This window comes from Arachis hypogaea, chromosome 17, assembly GCF_003086295.3.
Source record: "Arachis hypogaea cultivar Tifrunner chromosome 17, arahy.Tifrunner.gnm2.J5K5, whole genome shotgun sequence".
NCBI classification, from domain to species: Eukaryota; Viridiplantae; Streptophyta; class Magnoliopsida; order Fabales; family Fabaceae; genus Arachis; species Arachis hypogaea.
In genome coordinates this window covers 79,779,834-79,798,486 of record NC_092052.1, presented here as the reverse complement: position 1 = coordinate 79,798,486, position 18,653 = coordinate 79,779,834, and the positions used below count along the sequence as shown (strand labels likewise).

At 39.6% G+C, this 18,653-nt stretch overlaps 1 non-coding gene across 1 annotated transcript; it reads right to left on the bottom strand.

Moving 5' to 3' along the window:
• Positions 1-721: 721 nt before the first annotated feature.
• Positions 722-829, bottom strand: LOC112767636 (small nucleolar RNA R71). Its single transcript, XR_003185078.1, has one exon. It is a non-coding gene; the product is annotated as a small nucleolar RNA R71 (small nucleolar RNA).
• Positions 830-18,653: the final 17,824 nt, after the last annotated feature.

Here is an 18,653-nt window from a genome sequence, read left to right as displayed (position 1 = left end):
TGAAAAACAGAGTACCAACCCCGAGTGCGCGCACCTAGTGCGTACGCGTGCCTCAAGCATTTTCGAACATCCACGCAGACGCGCCATGTACGCGTACGTGATGAGCGGATAAAGGGATCCCTATACTGTGGTATAAAGGATCTCTATTATTATTATTATTATTTTTCTGTGCCTTCTTCTTTGTCATATGAGCAGGAGCAAGGATAAGAACATTCTTGTGGAAGCAGATCCAGAACCTGAAAGGACTCTGAAGAGAAAATTAAGAGAAGCTAAAATACAACAATCCAGAGATAACCTTTCAGAAATTTTCGAACAGGAAGAGGAGATGGCAGCCGAAAATAATAATAATGTAAGGAAGATGCTTGGTGACTTTACTGCACCTAATTCCAATTTACATGGAAGAAGCATCTCCATTCCTGCCATTGGAGCAAACAACTTTGAGTTGAAACCTCAATTAGTTTCTCTGATGCAGTAGAACTGCAAGTTTCATGGACTTCCATCTGAAGATCCTTTTCAGTTCTTAACTGAATTCTTGCAGATATGTGATACTGTTAAGACTAATGGAGTAGATCCTGAAGTCTACAGCCTCATGCTTTTCCCTTTTGCTGTAAGAGACAGAGCTAGATTATGGTTGGATTCTCAACCCAAAGACAGCCTGAACTCTTGGGATAAGCTGGTCACGGCTTTCTTAGCCAAGTACTTTCCTCCTCAAAAGCTGAGCAAGCTTAGAGCTGATGTTCAAACCTTCAGACAGAAAGAAGGTGAATCCCTCTATGAAGCTTGGGAAAGATACAAACAGTTGACCAAAAAGTGTCCTTCTGACATGCTTTCAGAATGGACCATCCTGGATATATTCTATGATGGTTTATCTGAGCTATCAAAGATGTCATTGGATACCTCTGCAGGTGGATCCATTCACCTAAAGAAAACGCCTGCAGAAGCTCAAGAACTCATTGACATGGTTGCTAATAACCAGTTCATGTACACTTCTGAAAGGAATCCTGTGAGTAATGGGACGCCTATGAAGAAGGGAGTTCTTGAAGTTGATACTCTGAATGCCATATTGGCTCAGAACAAAATATTGACTCAGCAAGTCAATATGATCTCTCAGAGTCTGCATGGAATGCAAGCTGCATCCAACAGTACTCAAGAGGCATCTTCTAAAGAAGAAGCCTATGATCCTGAGAACCCTGCAATAGCAGAGGTAAATTACTTAGGTGAACCTTATGGAAACACCTATAACTCAACATGGAGAAATCATCCAAATTTCTCATGGAAGGATCAAAAGCCTCAACAAGGCTTTAATAATGGTGGAAGAAACAGGTTTAGCAATAGCAAACCTTTTCCATCATCAACTCAGCAACAGACAGAAAACTCTGAACAAAATGCTTCTAATTTAGCCAATCTAGTCTCTGATCTATCTAAGGCCACTGTAAGTTTCATGAATGAAACAAGGTCTTCCATTAGAAATCTGGAAGCACAAGTGGGCCAGCTGAGTAAAAGGATCACTGAAATCCCTCCTAGTACTCTCCCAAGCAATACAGAAGAGAACCCAAAAGGAGAGTGCAAGGCCATTGACATAAGTGCCATGGCTGAACCTGTGAGGAGAGGAGAGGACGTGAATCCCAAGGAGGAAGACCTCCTGGGACGTCCAGTGGTCAATAAGGAGCTTCCCTCTGGGGAATCAAAGGACTCTGAGGCTCATCTAGAGACTATAGAGATCCCATTGAACCTCCTAATGCCCTTCATGAGCTCTGATGAGTATTCCTCTTCTGAAGAGAATGAGGATGTCACTGAAGAGCAAACTGCCAAGTTTCTTGGTGCAATCATGAAGCTGAATGCCAAATTGTTTGGCATTGATGCTTGGGAAGTTGAACCTCCCTTGTTCATCAATGAACTAAGTGATCTGGATCAACTGACATTGCCTCAGGAGAGACAGGATCCTGGAAAGTTCATAATACCCTGTACCATAGGCACCATGATCTTTAAGGCTCTGTGTGACCTTGGTTCAGGAATAAACCTCATGCCCCTCTCTGTAAAAGAGAAACTGGGAATCTATGGGGTGCAAGCTGCTAAAATCTCACTAGAGATGGCAGACAGCTCAAGAAGACAGGCTTATGGACAAGTAGAAGATGTATTAGTAAAGGTTGAGGGCTTTTACATACCTACTGATTTCATAGTCCTGGATACTGGAAAGGAAGAGGATGAATCCATCATCCTAGGAAGACCTTTCCTGGCCACAGCAAGAGCTGTGATTGATGTTGACAGAGGTGTAATAGTCCTTCAATGGAATGAGAACTCCCTTGTATTCAAAACTCAAGGATCTCCCTCTGCAACCATGGAGAGGAAGCAGAAAAAGCTTCTCTCCAAGCAGAGTCAACCAGAGCCCCCACAGTCAAACTCTAAGTTTGGTGTTGGGAGGCCACAACCAAACTCTAAGTTTGGTGTTGAACTCCCATATCCAAACTCTAAGTTTGGTGTTGGAAAGTCTCAACAAAGCTCTGCACATCTGTGAGGCTCCATGAGAGCCCACTGTCAAGCTATTGACATTAAAGAAGCGCTTGTTGGGAGGCAACCCAATGTTTATTTATCTAACTCTATTATTATTGTTTTTCATGTTTTCTTAGGTTCATGATCATGTGGAGTCACAAAATAAATATAAAAATTGAAAATAGAATCAAAAATAGCAGAAGAAAAATCACACCCTGGAGGAGCATCTGTCTGGCGTTCAGCGCCAGAACAGAGCATGGTTCTGGCGCTGAACGCCCAAAATGGGCAGCTTCTGGGCGCTGAATGCCAGAACAGGCATGGTTCTGGCGTTCAACGCCAGAAATGGCACACAGATGGGCGTTGAACGCCCAAAATGGCCACCAATCTGGCGCTGAACGCCCAGAGTTGGGTACAAAGGCATTTTTACATGCCTAATGGGTGCAGGGATGTAAATCCTTGAACACCTCAGGATCTGTGGACCCCACAGGATCCACTCAGGATCTGTGGACCCCACAGGATCCCAAACTACCTCCACTCACTTCTTCTCACCACTCTCTTTCACACAACCCCATAAACACTCTTCCCCAAAAACCCTTCACCAATCACCTCAAACTCTCTACCCCATCACCTCTTCACCACTCACATCCACCCACTCTTCCCCATAAACCTACCTCATAAACTCCACCTACCATCAAAATTCAAAACCAATTTCCCACCCAAACCCACCCATATGGCCGAACCTTAACCCCCCCTCCCTTCCCTATATAAAGACCTCCATTCTTCATCAAATTCACACAACACACCCCTCTACACTCTCCTTGGCCGAAACCACATCTCCCTCTCCCTCTCCATATTTCTTCTTCTTCTTCTATTCTTTTGTTTATTGCTCGAGGGCGAGCAATATTCTAAGTTTGGTGTGGTAAAAGCATAGCTTTTTTGTTTTTCCATTACCATTGATGGCACCCAAGACCGGAGAATCCTCTAGAAGAGGGAAAGGGAAGACAAAAGCTTCCACATCCGAGTCATGGGAGATGGAAAGATTCATCTCTAAAGCCCATCAAAACCACTTCTATGATGTTGTGGCCAAGAAGAAGGTGATCCCTGAGGTCCCTTTTAAACTCAAAAGAAATGAGTATCCGGAGATCCGACATGAAATTCAAAGAAGAGGTTGGGAAGTTCTAACAAATCCCATCCAACAAGTCGGCATCCTAATGGTTCAAGAGTTCTATGCCAATGCATGGATCCCCAAGAACCATGATCAAAGTAAGAACCCGGATCCAAAGAACTATGTTACAATGGTTCGGGGGAAATACTTAGATTTTAGTCCGGAGAATGTGAGGTTGGCGTTCAACTTGCCATACATGGAAGAGAACGCACGCCCCTACAGAAGGAGAGTCAACTTTGATCAAAGGTTGGACCAAGTCCTTATGGACATATGTGTAGAAGGAGCTCAATGGAAGATTGACTCCAAAGGCAAGCCGGTTCAACTAAGAAGATTGGACCTCAAGCCTGTAGCTAGAGGATGGTTGGAGTTTATTCAATGCTCAATTATTCCCACTAGCAACCGGTTTGAAGTTACTATAGACCGGGCCATCATGATCCATAGCATCATGATTGGAGAAGAGGTGGAAGTTCATGAGATTATACCTCAAGAACTCTACAAGGTGGCTGACAAGTCCTCCACCATGGCAAGATTAGCCTTTCCTCACCTCATTTGCCACCTATGCAATTCAGTTGGGATTGACATAGAGGGAGATATCCTCATTAAAGAGGACAAGCCCATCACTAAGAAAAAGATGGAGCAAGCAAGAGAGCCCAATCATGGAGCTCAAGAGGCGCAAGAAGCTCATTTCCATGAGATCCCGGAGATGCCTCAAATGCACTTTCCTCCACAAAATTATTGGGAGCAAATCAACACCTCCCTAGGAGAATTGAGTTCCAATATGGGACAACTAAGGGTGGAACATCAAGAACACTCCATCATGCTTCATGAAATAAGAGAAGATCAAAAAGCAATGAGGGAGGAGCAACAAAGACAAGGAAGAGACATAGAAGAGCTCAAGGACATCATTGGTTCCTCAAGAAGGAAACGCCACCATCACTAAGGTGGATTCATTCCTTGTTCTTCTTTCTTCTGTTTTTCGTTTTCTATGTTATGTGCCTATCTATGTTTGTGTCTTCACTACATGATCATTAGTAGTTAGTAACTTTGTCTTAAAGATATGAATGTCCTATGAATCCATCACCTCTCTTAAATGAAAAATGTTTTAATTCAAAAGAACAAAAAGTACATGAGTTTCGAATTTATCCTTGAACTTAGCTTAATTATATTGATGTGGTGACAATGCTTCTTGTTTTCTGAATGTATGCTTGAACAGTGCATATGTCTTTTGAAGTTGTTGTTTAAGAATGTTAAATATGTTGGCTCTTGAAAGAATGATGACTAGGAGACATGTTATTTGATAATCTGAAAAATCATAAAAATGATTCTTGAAGCAAGAAAAAGCAGCAAAAAAAAAACAAAGCTTGCAGGAAAAAAAAAAAAGAGAAAGAGGAAAAAAATAGGCGAAAAAAAAAATAGAAAGAAAAAGAAAAAGCAAGCAGAAAAAGCCAATAACCCTTAAAACCGAAAGGCAAGGGCAAATAAAAAGGATCCCAAGGCTTTGAGCATCAGTGGATAGGAGGGCCTAAAGGAATAAAATCCTGGTCTAAGCGGCTAAACCAAGCTGTCCCTAACCATGTGCTTGTGGCGTGTAGGTGTCAAGTGAAAACTTGAGACTGAGCGGTTAAAGTCAAGGTCCAAAGCAAAAACAAAGAGTGTGCTTAAGAACCCTGGACACCTCTAATTGGGGACTTTAGCAAAGCTGAGTCACAATCTGAAAAGGTTCACCCAATTATGTGTCTGTGGCATTTATGTATCCGGTGGTATTACTGGAAAACAAAGTGCTTAGGGCCACGGCCAAGACTCATAAAGAAGCTGTGTTCAAGAATCATCATACTGAACTAGGAGAGTCAATAACACTATTCGAAATCTGAAGTTCCTATAGATGCCAATCATTCTGAACCTCAATGGATAAAGTGAGATGCCAAAACTATTCAAGAGGCAAAAAGCTATAAGTCCCGCTCATATGATTGGAGCTATGTTTCATTGATAGTTTGGAATTTATAGTATATTCTCTTCTTTTTATCCTATTTGATTTTCAGTTGCTTGGGGACAAGCAACAATTTAAGTTTGGTGTTCTGATGAGCGGATAATTTATACGCTTTTTGGCATTGTTTTTAGTATGTTTTTAGTAGGATCTAGTTACTTTTAGGGATGTTTTCATTAGTTTTTATGATAAATTCACATTTCTGGACTTTACTATGAGTTTATGTGTTTTTCTGTGATTTCAGGTATTTTCTGGCTGAAATTGAGGGACTTGAGCAGAAATCAGATTCAGAGGTTGAAGAAGGACTGCTGATGCTGTTGGATTCTGACCTCTCTGCACTCAAAGTGGATTTTCTGGAGCTACAGAACTTGAAATGGCGCGCTGTCAATTGCGTTGGAAAGTAGACATCCAGGGCTTTCCAGCAATATATAATAGTCCATACTTTGGCCAAGAATTGACGACGTAAACTGGCGTTCAACGCCAGCCTTCTGCCCAAATCTGGCGTCCAGCGCCAGAAAAGGATCCAAAACCAGAGTTGAACGCCCAAACTGGCACAGAAACTGGCGTTCAACTCCACAAATGGCCTCTGCACGTGCAACACTTAGGCTCAGCCCAAACACACACCAAGTGGGCCCCGGAAGTGGATTTATTCATCAATTACTTACTCATGTAAACCCTAGTGACTAGTTTATTATAAATAGGACCTCTTACTATTGTATTAGACGTCTTTTTGACCATCTTTGGACGCCTGGTTCTTAGATCAGAGGGGCTGGCCATCTCGGCCATGCCTGGACCTTTCACTTATGTATTTTCATACGGTAGAGTTTCTACACTCCATAGATTAAGGTGTGGAGCTCTGCTGTTCCTCAAAGATTAATGCAAAGTACTACTGTTTTCTATTCAATTCTTCTTATTTCGCTTCTAAGATATCCATTCGCACCCAAGAATGTGATGAAGGTGATGATTATGTGTGACGCTCATCATCCTTCTCCCTTATGAACGCGTGCCTGACAAACACTTCTGTTCTACATGAATTAAGCTAGAATGAGTATCTCTGAGATCTCCTAACCAGAATCTTCGTGGCGTAAGCTAGAATGATGGCGGCATTCAAGAGAATCCGGAAGGTCTAAACCTTGTCTGTGGTATTCTGAGTAGGATTCAATGATTGAATGACTGTGACGAGCTTCAAACTCGCGAGTGCTGAGCGTTAGTGACAGACGCAAAAGGAGGGTGAATCCTATTCCAGCATGATCGGGAACCGACAGATGAATAGCCGTGCCGTGACAGGGTGCGTGAGCATATTATTCACTGAGAGGAGGGGATGTAGCCACTGACAACGGTGATGCCCTTGCATAAAGCCATCCATGGAAAGGAGTAAGACTGATTGGATGAAGATAGCAGGAAAGCAGAGGTTCAGAGGAACGAAAAGCATCTCCATTCGCTTATCTGAAATTCCTACCAATGAATTACATTAGTATCTCTATCCCTATTTTATTATATAATATTCGAAAACACCATTATCACTTTATATCTGCCTGACTGAGATTTACAAGGTGACCATAGCTTGCTTCATACCAACAATCTCCGTGGGATTCGACCCTTACTCACGTAAGGTATTACTTGGACGACCCAGTGCACTTGCTGGTTAGTTGTATCGAAGTTGTGACAATTATGAATTAAGATCAAAGCACCAAGCTTTGGAGCCATTACCAGGGATTGTTCAAGCCTGGACATCACAATTTCGTGCACCAGTACGCGTGGATGTAAAAATTTCACCCCTCCATACATTGACCCGAGAGTTGCGCCTACATTGCGCCAACACCATGCCTGAAGCACAAACCATCCGCGCGTGCGCGCCGATAGCGTCACCTGCCCTCCTGGTACATGTTCCAGAGAGTTGGGCCAATTTTGTGCCTAGTTCATGCCCGCGACTGACGCGCAGGTGCACTTCACGTGTCCGCGTCGCACCAAAAAAAATTTTCTTTTCTTCCATTTTCTTTTATTGCATTTGCCTATTTTTATTCATTGCATTTTAATTTTGTTTTTATAGCTTATTCTTATTTTCTTTTCTAAGTTTCTTATTTTACTAATGGTGTTGAATTCTCTTACTCAATTGTTGAGAATTTCTTGGTTAATTTTGGTGCTTCTTGACTTGTTTGATATTGATGGGTAATGAAATTTCTAATTCAATGCTTAACCTTTGATGATCCTTGTACCCTTTGTGCATTGATATGAGCTTACATGTCTTTCATGACCCACTCTTTCTAGTTTGAGCTTGATGCAACATGCTCTTCATGTCATTTGCCTATGCTTTGACTTTATTCTTGCATCAAGTATTAATTGATATGCCCTTTGCCTATATTGCTCTCTCACTTACATGCGTAGCTAACATGTAGTGAGGACCCTATTCTTATTTGGCATTAACCCCCGCCTATGTTCTAATTGCTTTCATATCTTTGTTGTAGGCTTAATTTTCTTTCTTTTTCTTTCCTTTTAGGTTGGCCACCAAGAAGGAAAGGATTGGAAGGGCTTCTAAATGGGGCAACAAACAAGCTCATTCGCACAATCTTTTGAAAGAGCTCATCAATTGTAGTAACCCATCCACCTTGCTCTTCTTTGCATGCACCGAGGACGGTGCAAATTTCTAAGTGTGGGGAGGTCGTCCGACCGACCTCCATGGGTAACAATTTCTTTCTTTCAACACCAATTCTTGATTTCCTTTGCTAGTTAGTTGTTGCATTACATGATAGTTAGAATTTGTACATATTTTACCATTTCTTTTTATGTTAGGACTACTTGGTTAGGGTGATGATTTCTTTTTCAAGAAACTATTTTTAGAGCACCCTACCAATTCAAAAAAAATTTCTCTTGATGAACTTGCTTGAAGAATTTATTTTGGAACATGATTTTTGAGCTAAGAACACTAGCATGTGAGTTTTGAGCCTAATTGTGTGGTTACATCATATAACCACTTATTTTCATTCTTGTGTGCATTGTTCTCTTTCTATGATTGTAATCTTTGATTTGTTTGATACTTTATGTCCACTATTCCATGTATACATGCATTTATATGATTGAGGCCATCATTTCATTTAGCTCACCTACCCAAAAACCTACCTTTCATCAACCATTGTTAGCCAAATTTGAGCCTATTTAATCCCTTTTGTTCTTAATTTTAGCACATCACTACCCATAAGTGAAAAATAATAAATGTCCTTAATTTGGATCTTTGATTAGCTTAGGCTAGTGAGGGTGTGTATCATTTGAGTATGGGAAACTTGGGACATTGGTTGAAAGGAAAGTGTGTGTTTGTATTTTTGTTAAAGATTTTTGGGAATTGGGTACATGCTTATGCATTAAATATGTAAAACCATATGCATTAATACGTTTGTATGTACTAAAAAAAATAATAAAAAAAAGAAAAAAAGAAAAGAGAAAAAGAAATTAAAAGGGGACAAAAATGTCCCAAAGTAAAGTTCAATAAGAAAATCAATGCATATGTGTGGTGAATTAAAAAGAATGCATGAGTATCTGAAAAAAAGTGGGAATCATGGGTAGCTAGGCATTGTATTAGAATTGTATAGGTTGTTATATAGGTTAGGCGAGAGCTTAGGCTAATCAAAGATACAAATTTCAAGCTCACTTGACCATATGCATCCTTACCTTTACCCTAGCCCCATTACAACCTATGAATAAGTCCTCATGATGAATGTATGCATGCATTGAATAATTGTTGATTGTTAGAAGAAAAACAAATCTTGGAAAGCATGATTAGAGGAGAATTGAGTGAATCGACCCTATACACTTGAGCGACTAGAGCGGATACACTTCCGGTGAGGGTTCGATGCTCAATTCCTTGTTCCCGTCTTTCATGAGCATTCTTCTTGCAAGTCTATTTGAACTTCATTTTAATATTTGAATTGGTAGGATTCATGAATCATCGTATGATCTTAGCCCTACTTGTTCATACATGTTCTTGGAGATTGATTTACTTTTAACCAAGTAGGTAGAATCATTTTACATTTAGTTGCATGCATGTAGATAGGTTTATATAGTTTATTTGCATTGAATAAATGTTCATACCCCTTTTCTTGTCCTTCTTTATTCTTAGCATGAGGACATGCTTGGTTTAAGTGTGGGGAGATTTGATAAACCCCAATTTTGTGGTTTATCTTGTGCTTATTTTGGGAGATTTTATCACCTTTTCCCACATTTATTCAATGAAATAGCATGGTTTTGCAATTCTCCCTTGATTTGTGCTTAAATGTGAAAACATGCTTTTTAGGCCTTAAAATAGCTAAATTTAACTCACTTTAATTCCATTCGATGCCTTGATATGTTTGTTGAGTGATTTCAGGTTTATAAGGCAAGTATTGGATGGAAGGAATGAAGAAAAAGCATGCAAAGTGGGAGAACTCATGAAGAAATGAAGAAACCGTAAAGCTGTCAAGCTCGACCTCCTAGCACTCAATCGACCATAACTTGAGCTACAGAGGTCAAAATGAAGCGGTTCCAATTGCATTGGAAAGCTAACATCCGGGGCTTCGAAATGATAGAAAATTTGCCATATGTTGTCTGACGCATAGGGGCGTGCACGCGCCATGTACGCACGCGCGCCGATGGAGCACGTGGGTCCACTTTAGTGAAATCGCCCCCAGCGATTTCTGAAGCATTTTGGGCCCAATCCAACTCTTTTTTTATGCTATTGAACCCAAGGATTGAAGGGGGAATGAACAAAGTAGTCATAGTTTAGTTTTCATCATGTTTTAGGGTAGAATTCTAGAGAGAGAAGCTCTCTCTTCTTTCTAGAATTTAGGGTAGTTTAGGTTTAATTTTCTTAAATCCAACTTTTAATTCTTGTTTTAATTTTGTTTCCCCTTTTAATTTATTGTTGTTACATCTCTAATCTTCTAGTTTTACTTGTCATTTCCATTATTTTGTTACTTTTATGTTGATGAACCATTGTTGGATCTAATTTTCTTTAATGCAATTTTATGTTTCTATGCTTCTTTTATGTTGATCTTGATTGCTATAGTTGATTTCTTGTTTCCTTGAAATTTGTAGTTGGTAGATTTAACTATTCTTGCTCATTTACCATGCTTTCCCTTTGTACCCACAAAGTGTTTGACAAAATTCTTGGTTGGGCTTTAGAGTAGATTTTGAGCATTCTTGGCTTGGAAAGAGTAATTTGGCAATCTTGAGTCATGAAAACCCAACTTATGTTGGTGATCTAGAGTTTTTAGCTACTATTGTTTCCATTGACGCTAATCTTTTGCTAATTTAATTAGTAAGTTGATTAGGATTTTTGGATTGAGATTAGCTAGTCTTATTAGACTTTCTCTCATGGAAGATAACACGATACCTTCTTCCAATGTTGGAGATGACGTAATAAGATAAATTCTTATCATTATTGTATTATGATTGATTAGTCTTGTTTGACTTTCTCCCTATTTGTTGGAGTTGACTAAATAAGATGAATTAATCATTGCATGACTAGGATAGAAAGCCTATGATCTCAACACTTGCCATGAATGTCTCTCTTTATTAATTGCTTTCTTTAGTTGCTTGATTGATTTACTTTTCTTGTCATTTATTTTCTTTCCCCTCTTATCAACCAAAAACCCCTTGCATCTTCATAGCCAATAATTGAGCACTTTATTGCAATTCCTTGTGAGACGACCCGGAGTCTAAATACTCCGGTTAAAAATTCATTGGGGTTTGTACTTGTGACAACCAAATTTTTGATTGGAAGAATTGTTTGTTGGTGTAGAACTATGCTTTACAACGAGACTTCATTCAATTGAGGAAATTCTATACCACGACAATTTTCTTAAATCACTCGCGCCTTTTAGATTCCCAACTTCTTCATCACAGATGAAGGTATCAGATTCAAACTTAAGCCAAGATCATACAGGGCGTTGTCAAGAGTGATCTTTCCAGTAGTGCATAGAATCTGAAAGCTCCCTGGATCTAGCATCATCCTTTGTAGTTCATTTTGGACTAAAGCAATGCACTCTTTGGTCAGTACCATAGTCTCATCTCCCCTTAGGTCCTTATTTTCAAAGGAATGCCTTTTAGACAGGCTGTATAGGGGGTCTTCTTTTCCAATACCTCTGCAAAAGAGATATTGACTTACAGCTTCTTGAGTGTTACTAGGGAATGAGCCAGTTGCTCATCTTCTAGTTCTTTTTGCATGCCAAGGAAAGGTAGCTCTTGAGGCTCTTTCACCTCTGTAAGGGCGTGCCCTGTGGTAATCACAGGCACCTCTTGCATGCCTAGAGAAGATTCAACTTGAGGTTCCTTCTCCTCTGTAGGGGTGTGCTCAGTAGCATTCTCAGGATCCTCCTGGTCCTTGATTGCCTTCAGTCCCTCAGTAGCAGGCTCCTGAGGTTTGGCCTTCTTGGTGAAGACTACTGTTCCACCTTCTTTTAATGTCTCCTTCCCAAAGAGCATCAGGCTTTCTGTGATGGCGCTATAGGGATGCACCTCCTAAAACAACTCAGTAAGAAGAATTTTGACCTGCTCAGGTATCCACTGGTCATGCGTGTGACTGTCTCCTTGAGGGTAGTTACCACTCATATCACTAGGAGTATTATAAATCTCAGCAAGGGGTGCGGCTTGGTGCACGAAATTGTGATTCACACTTTTCACAACTCCGCACAACTAACCAGCAAGTGCACTGGGTTGTCCAAGTAATACCTTACGTGAGTAAGGGTCGATCCCATGGAGATTGTTGGCTTGAAGCAATCTATGGTTATCTTGTAAATCTTAGTCAGGAGATTAATGATAAAAATTACTGTTGTTTATGAAAACTAAATAACATGAAATAAAGGTTACTCGTGATTCAGTAATGAGAAACAGGCTGAGGTTCCGGAGATGCTCTGTCTTCTGATTCTCTGCTTTCCTACTGTCTTCTTCTTCACGCATGCAAGGCTCCTTCCATGGCAAGCTGTATGTTGGTGGATCACCGTTGTCAATGGCTATCAGCCGTCCTCTCAGTGAAAAGGGTCCATGTACATGGCTAATCATCTGTCAGTTCTCACTGATGTTGGAATAGGATCCGTTGATCCTTTTGCACACTGTCACTGTGCCCAGCATTCATGAGTTTGAAGTTCGTCACAGTCATCCCTTCCCAGATCCTACTCGGAATACCACAGACAAGGTTTAGACTTTTCGAATCTCAAGAAAGGCCGCCAATAATTCTAGCCTGTACCACGAAGACTCTGATCTCACGGATTCGAATGCTCTGTTGTCAGGAGATGCAATCAAACACGTGAACCAGGAATCAAAGAGATACACACTCAATCTAAGGTAGAACGGAAATGGTTGTCAGGCACGCATTCATAGGTTGAGAATGGTGATGAGTGTCATGGATCATCACATTCATCATGGTTAAGTACGAGCGTGTATCTTAGAACAGAAACAAGCGTGATTGAATAGAAAAGAGAAGTAATTGCATTAATCCATCGAGAGACAGCAGAGCTCCTCACCCCCAACCATGGAGTTTAGAAACTCATGCCATAGAGGATACAAAATTTAGATGTGAAATGTGATGAGGTACAAAATAAATCTCTAAAAGTAGTTTTTATACTAAACTAGTAGCTAGGGATACAGAAAATAAGTAACTAAGTGCAGATAGTGCAGAAATCCACTTTCGGGGCCCACTTGGTGTGTGCTTGGGCTGAGCATTGAGCTTTACACGTGTAGAGGCTTCTCTTGGAGTTAAACGCTAGGTCGTAGCCTGTTTGTGGCGTTTAACTCTGGTTTGTAACCTGTTTCTGGCGTTTAACTTCAGAATAGGGCAGGAAGTTGGCGTTTAAACGCCAGTTTGCGTCATCAAAAATCGGGCAAAGTATGGACTATTATATAATGCTGGAAAGCCCTAAATGTCTACTTTCAAAATCAATTAAGAGCGCGCCATTTGGGTTTCTGTAGCTCCATAAAATCCATTTCGAGTGCAGGGAGGTCAGAATCCAACAACATCTGCAGTCCTTTTTCAGCCTCTGAATCAAATTTTTGCTCAGGTCCCTCAATTTCAGCCAGAAAATACCTAAAATCATAGAAAAACACACAAACTCATAGTAAAGTCCAGAAATGTGATTTTTGCATAAAAACTAATAAAAATATACTAAAAAGTAGCTAAATCCTACTAAAAACTATATGAAAATAACCCCAAAAAGCGTATAAAATATCCACTCATCATAACACCAAACTTAAACTGTTGCTTGTCCTCAAGCAACTAGACAAATAAAACAGGATAGAAAGAAAATCAAGAGGCAATAACATCTCAGAGTTTTATATGAAGCTCAAATTCTCATTAGATGAGCGGGACTAGTAGCTTTTTGCTTCTGAACAGTTTTGGCACCTCAATATATCCTTTGAAGTTCAGAATGATTGACATCTATAGGAACTCAGAATTCATATAGTGTTATTGATTCTCCTAGTTTAGTATGTTGATTCTTGAACACAGCTACTTTATGAGTCTTGGCCGTGGCCCTAAGCACTTTGTTTTCCACTATTACCACCGGAGACATAAATGCCACAAACACATAACTGGGTGAACCTTTTCAGATTGTGACTTAGCTTTGCTAAAGTCCCCAGTTAGAGGTGTCCAAAGTTCTTAAGCACACTCTTTTTTTGCTTTGGATCACGACTTTAACTGCTCAGTCTCAAGCTTTTCACTTGACACCTTCACGCCACAAGCACATGGTTAGTGACAGCTTGGTTTAGCCGCTTAGGCCAGGATTTTATTCCTTTGGGCCCTCCTATCCACTGATGCTCAAAGCCTTGGATTCTCTTTACCCTTGCCTTTTAGTTTAAAGGGTTACTGGCTTTTTGCTCTTGCCTTTTGGTTTAAAGAGCTCTTGGCTTTTTCTGCTTGCTTTTCTTTTTTCTTTCTCTCTTTTTTTTTCGCAAGCCTTGTTCTTCACTGCTTTTTCTTGCTTCAAGAATCAATTTTATGATTTTTTAGATTATCAATAACATTTCTCCTTTTTCATCATTTTTTCAAGAGCCAACAATTTTAACATTCATAAACAACAAATTCAAAAATATGCACTGTTCAATCATTCATTCAGAAGACAAAAAGTATTGCCACCTCATATAAATAATGCGAATTTTTCTTATTAAGAACTCCAAAATAAAACTGCCTCCTTATTCTAAAAATCTGCTATTTTATTCATGTTTAATGATGATGAGAAAAATAAATTATAGCTTACTTGGAGATAATAAAATAAAAACTAAAAATAAAAATAAAGATACTAATTACTATTATTCATGTGACTCCTAAGGTAGATCTCTAATAGCAAAAGTTATCACAGAGTTAAGATTAGGACTCAACAACCTTTATTTTGGGAGATGGATGCTCTTTTAATCTGTGGGGTGTCTGGCCCTTCAAGAGACAGCTTCTGGCACTTCAGCTCCTGTAGCTCATGCGCTTGCTTCTCACGTTCCTTCAGCAATTTGCAGAGCATGCTATTTTGAACTTGCTGTTCTTCTTTCAGTTGATCCATATCTTCTTGTAGCTTGGTGACAGAGGCTTCTAGGCAAGTCCAGTAGTCAATCACATTTATGGCGTTAAACACCCATTTGTTGCTTGTTTTGGGCGTTTAACGCCCAGCTATTGCTTCTGGCTGGCGTTAAACGTCAAAAATCCTTTTTCACTGGGCATTTTTCTAAATGCCCAGGATGCTGTAATACTTGCGTTAAACACCAAGAATGGTACCCATTCTGGCGTTTAACACCCAGAAAGGTATCTTTACTTGCGTTAAACGTACAATTGATGCTTCTTTTGGGCGTTTAATGCCCAAAAACACCTCTTACTGGCGTTTTCGTGCCAGTGAGCTCCTTTTCTCTGTGAATCCTCTGTATCCTTCTATAACTCTTGCTAATCGCTGGGTTGCCTCCCAGCAAGCGCTTCTTTATTGTCTTTAGCTGGACCTTACTGAGCTTTTAATCTAGTCTCAGCCTTGAGCATTCTTGCTCAATATTGCCTTCAAGATAATGCTTGACTCTCTGTCCATTAACAATGAACTTCTTATTAGAATCAATGTCTTGAAGCTCCACAGAGCCATATGGTGACACACTTGTAATCACATATGGTCCTTTCCACCGGGATTTCAGTTTCCTGGGGAATAATCTGAGCCTAGAGTTAAACAACAGAACCTTTTGTCCTGGTTCAAAGACTCTGGATGACAGTTTCTTATCATGCCACCTTTTTGCTTTCTTTTTGTAAATCTTAGCATTTTCGAAAGCATTGATTCTGAATTCTTCTAGCTCACTTAACTGGAGTAATCTCTTCTCTCCAGCTAACTTAGCATCCAGGTTTAGGAATATGGTTTCCCAGTTGGCCTTATGCTCCAGTTCCACGGGCAGATGACAGGCATTGCCATACACAAGCTGGTATGGAGAGGTTCCTATAGGAGTCTTGAATGCTGTTCTGTATGCCCATAGAGCATCATCCAAGCTTTTTGCCCAATCCCTTCTATGGGTAATTACAGTCCGTTCTAGGATTCTTTTTAGTTCTCTATTAGAGACTTCAGCTTATCCATTTGTCTGTGGATGATATGGAGTTGCTACTTTGTGGCTAATTCCATATCGGACCATAGCAGAGTAAAGCTGTTTATTACAGAAATGAGTGCCTCCATCACTGATTAGTACTCTAGGGACACCAAACCTGCTGAAGATATGTTTTTGGAGGAACTTCAGCACTATCTTAGTATCATTAGTGGGTGTTGCAATTGCCTCTACCCATTTAGATACATAGTCTACTGCCACCAAAATATATGTGTTTAAGTACGATGGTGGGAAAGGACCCATGAAGTCAATACCCCATACATCAAACAACTCAATCTCCAAGATCCCTTGTTGAGGCATGGCGTAACCATGAGGCAGATTACCAGCTCTCTGGCAACTGTCAAAGTTACGTACAAACTCTCAGGAGTCTCTATAGAGAGTAGGCCGGTAGAAGCCATATTGGAGAACCTTAGTGGCTGTTCGCTCACCTCCGAAATGGCCTCCATATTGTGATCCATGGCAATGCCATAAGATCTTCTGCGCCTCTTGATAAACCCCGATTTTGTGGTATATCTTGTGCTTAATTTTGGGGATTTTATCACCTTTTCTCACATTTATTCAATGAAATAGCATGGTTTTGCAATTCTCCCTTGATTTGTGCTTAAATGTGAAAACATGCTTTTTAGGACTTAAAATAGCTAAATTTAATCCACTTTAATTCCAGTCGATGCCTTGATGTGTTTGTTGAGTGATTTCAGGTTTATAAGGCAAGTATTGGATGGAAGGAACGAAGAAAAAGCATGCAAAGTGGGAGAACTCATGAAGAAATGAAGGAACCGTAAAGCTGTCAAGCCCGACCTCTTGGCACTCAATCGGCCATAACTTGAGCTACAGAGGTCCAAATGAGGCGGTTCCAGTTGTCTTAGAAAGCTAACATCTGGGGCTTCAAAATGATATAAAATTTGCCATATGTTGCCTGAGGCATAGGGGCGCGCACGTGCCATGTACGCGCGCGCCGACGGAGCATGTGGGTCCACTTTAGTGAAATCGCCCCCAGCGATTTCTGCAGCATTTTGGGCCCAAACCAACTCATTTCTGATGCTATTGAACCTAAGGATTGAGGGGGGAATGAAAAAAAAGTAGTCATAGTTTAGTTTTCATCATGTTTTAGGCTAGAATTCTAGAGAGAGAAGCTCTCTCTTCTCTCTAGAATTTAGGGTAGTTTATGTTTAATTTTCGTAAATCCAAGTTATAATTCTTGTCTTGATTTAGTTCTTCCTTTTAATTTCTTGTTATTACATCTCTACTCTTCTAGTTTTACTTGTCATTTCCTTTATTTGCCATTTTTATGTTTATGAACAATTGTTGGATCTTAATTTTCTTTAATACAATTTTATGTTTACATGTTCTTTTATTACTTATCTTAGTTGTTATTATTGATCTCTAGCTTATGTTAGTTATGGGTTTCTTTAATTCTTGCAATTGGTAGTTGGTAGATTTATTATTCTTACACTTTTATTATGCTTTCCTTTATTACCCATCAAGTGTTTGACAAAATACTTGGTTGGGCTTTAGAGTAGATTTGAGCATTCTTGGCTTGGAAAGAGTAATTAGGCAATCTTGAGTCATGAAAACCCAACTTATGTTGGTGATCTAGAGTTGTTAGCTAATATTATTTTCATTGACGCTAATCTTTTGCTAATTTAATTAGTAAGTTGATTAGGACTTTTGGATTGAGATTAGCTAGTCTTATTAGACTTTCTCTCATGGAAGATTATATGATACCTTCTTCCAATGTTGGAGATGATGTAATAAGATAAATTCTTTTTATTATTGTGGTATGATTGATTAGTCTTGTTTGACTTTCTCCCTATTTATTGGAGTTGACTAAATAAGATGAATTAATCATTGCATGACTAGGATAGAAAGCCTATGATCTCAAAACTTGCCATGAATGTCTCTCTTTATTACTTGCTTTCTTTAGTTACTTATTTGATTTACTTTTCTTGCCATTTATTTTCTTGCCCAATTATCAACCAAACCTCCCTTGCTCTTCTTAGCCAATAATTGATCACTTCATTGCAATTCCTTGTGAGACGACCTAGAGTCTAAATACTTCGGTTAATTCTTATTTGGGGTTTGTTATTTGTGACAACCAATATTTTTTATGTGGGAATTATTTGTTAGTTTGGAGCTATGCTTACACGAAGTAATTCTTTCTATAAGAAAAAATCTAAACCATCGAGCAATTATCCATTATCAAAATGGCGCCGTTGTCGGGGAGTTGTAATGGTGTTATATTGTTGGCTATTGTGAATATTGTGAATATGTTTGCCTTTTGCTTATTTGTTAGTTTTTGTTAGCTTTAGGACTTTGTTGCTTATTTTTGTAGTTTTGTTTTTATTTGATATTATGAATTCTCATCACTTTGGCTACGAGTTTGGTTCAATTATGTTGTAGGAAATGGACTACAATGAGGATATGCATCAAGGATTGGAA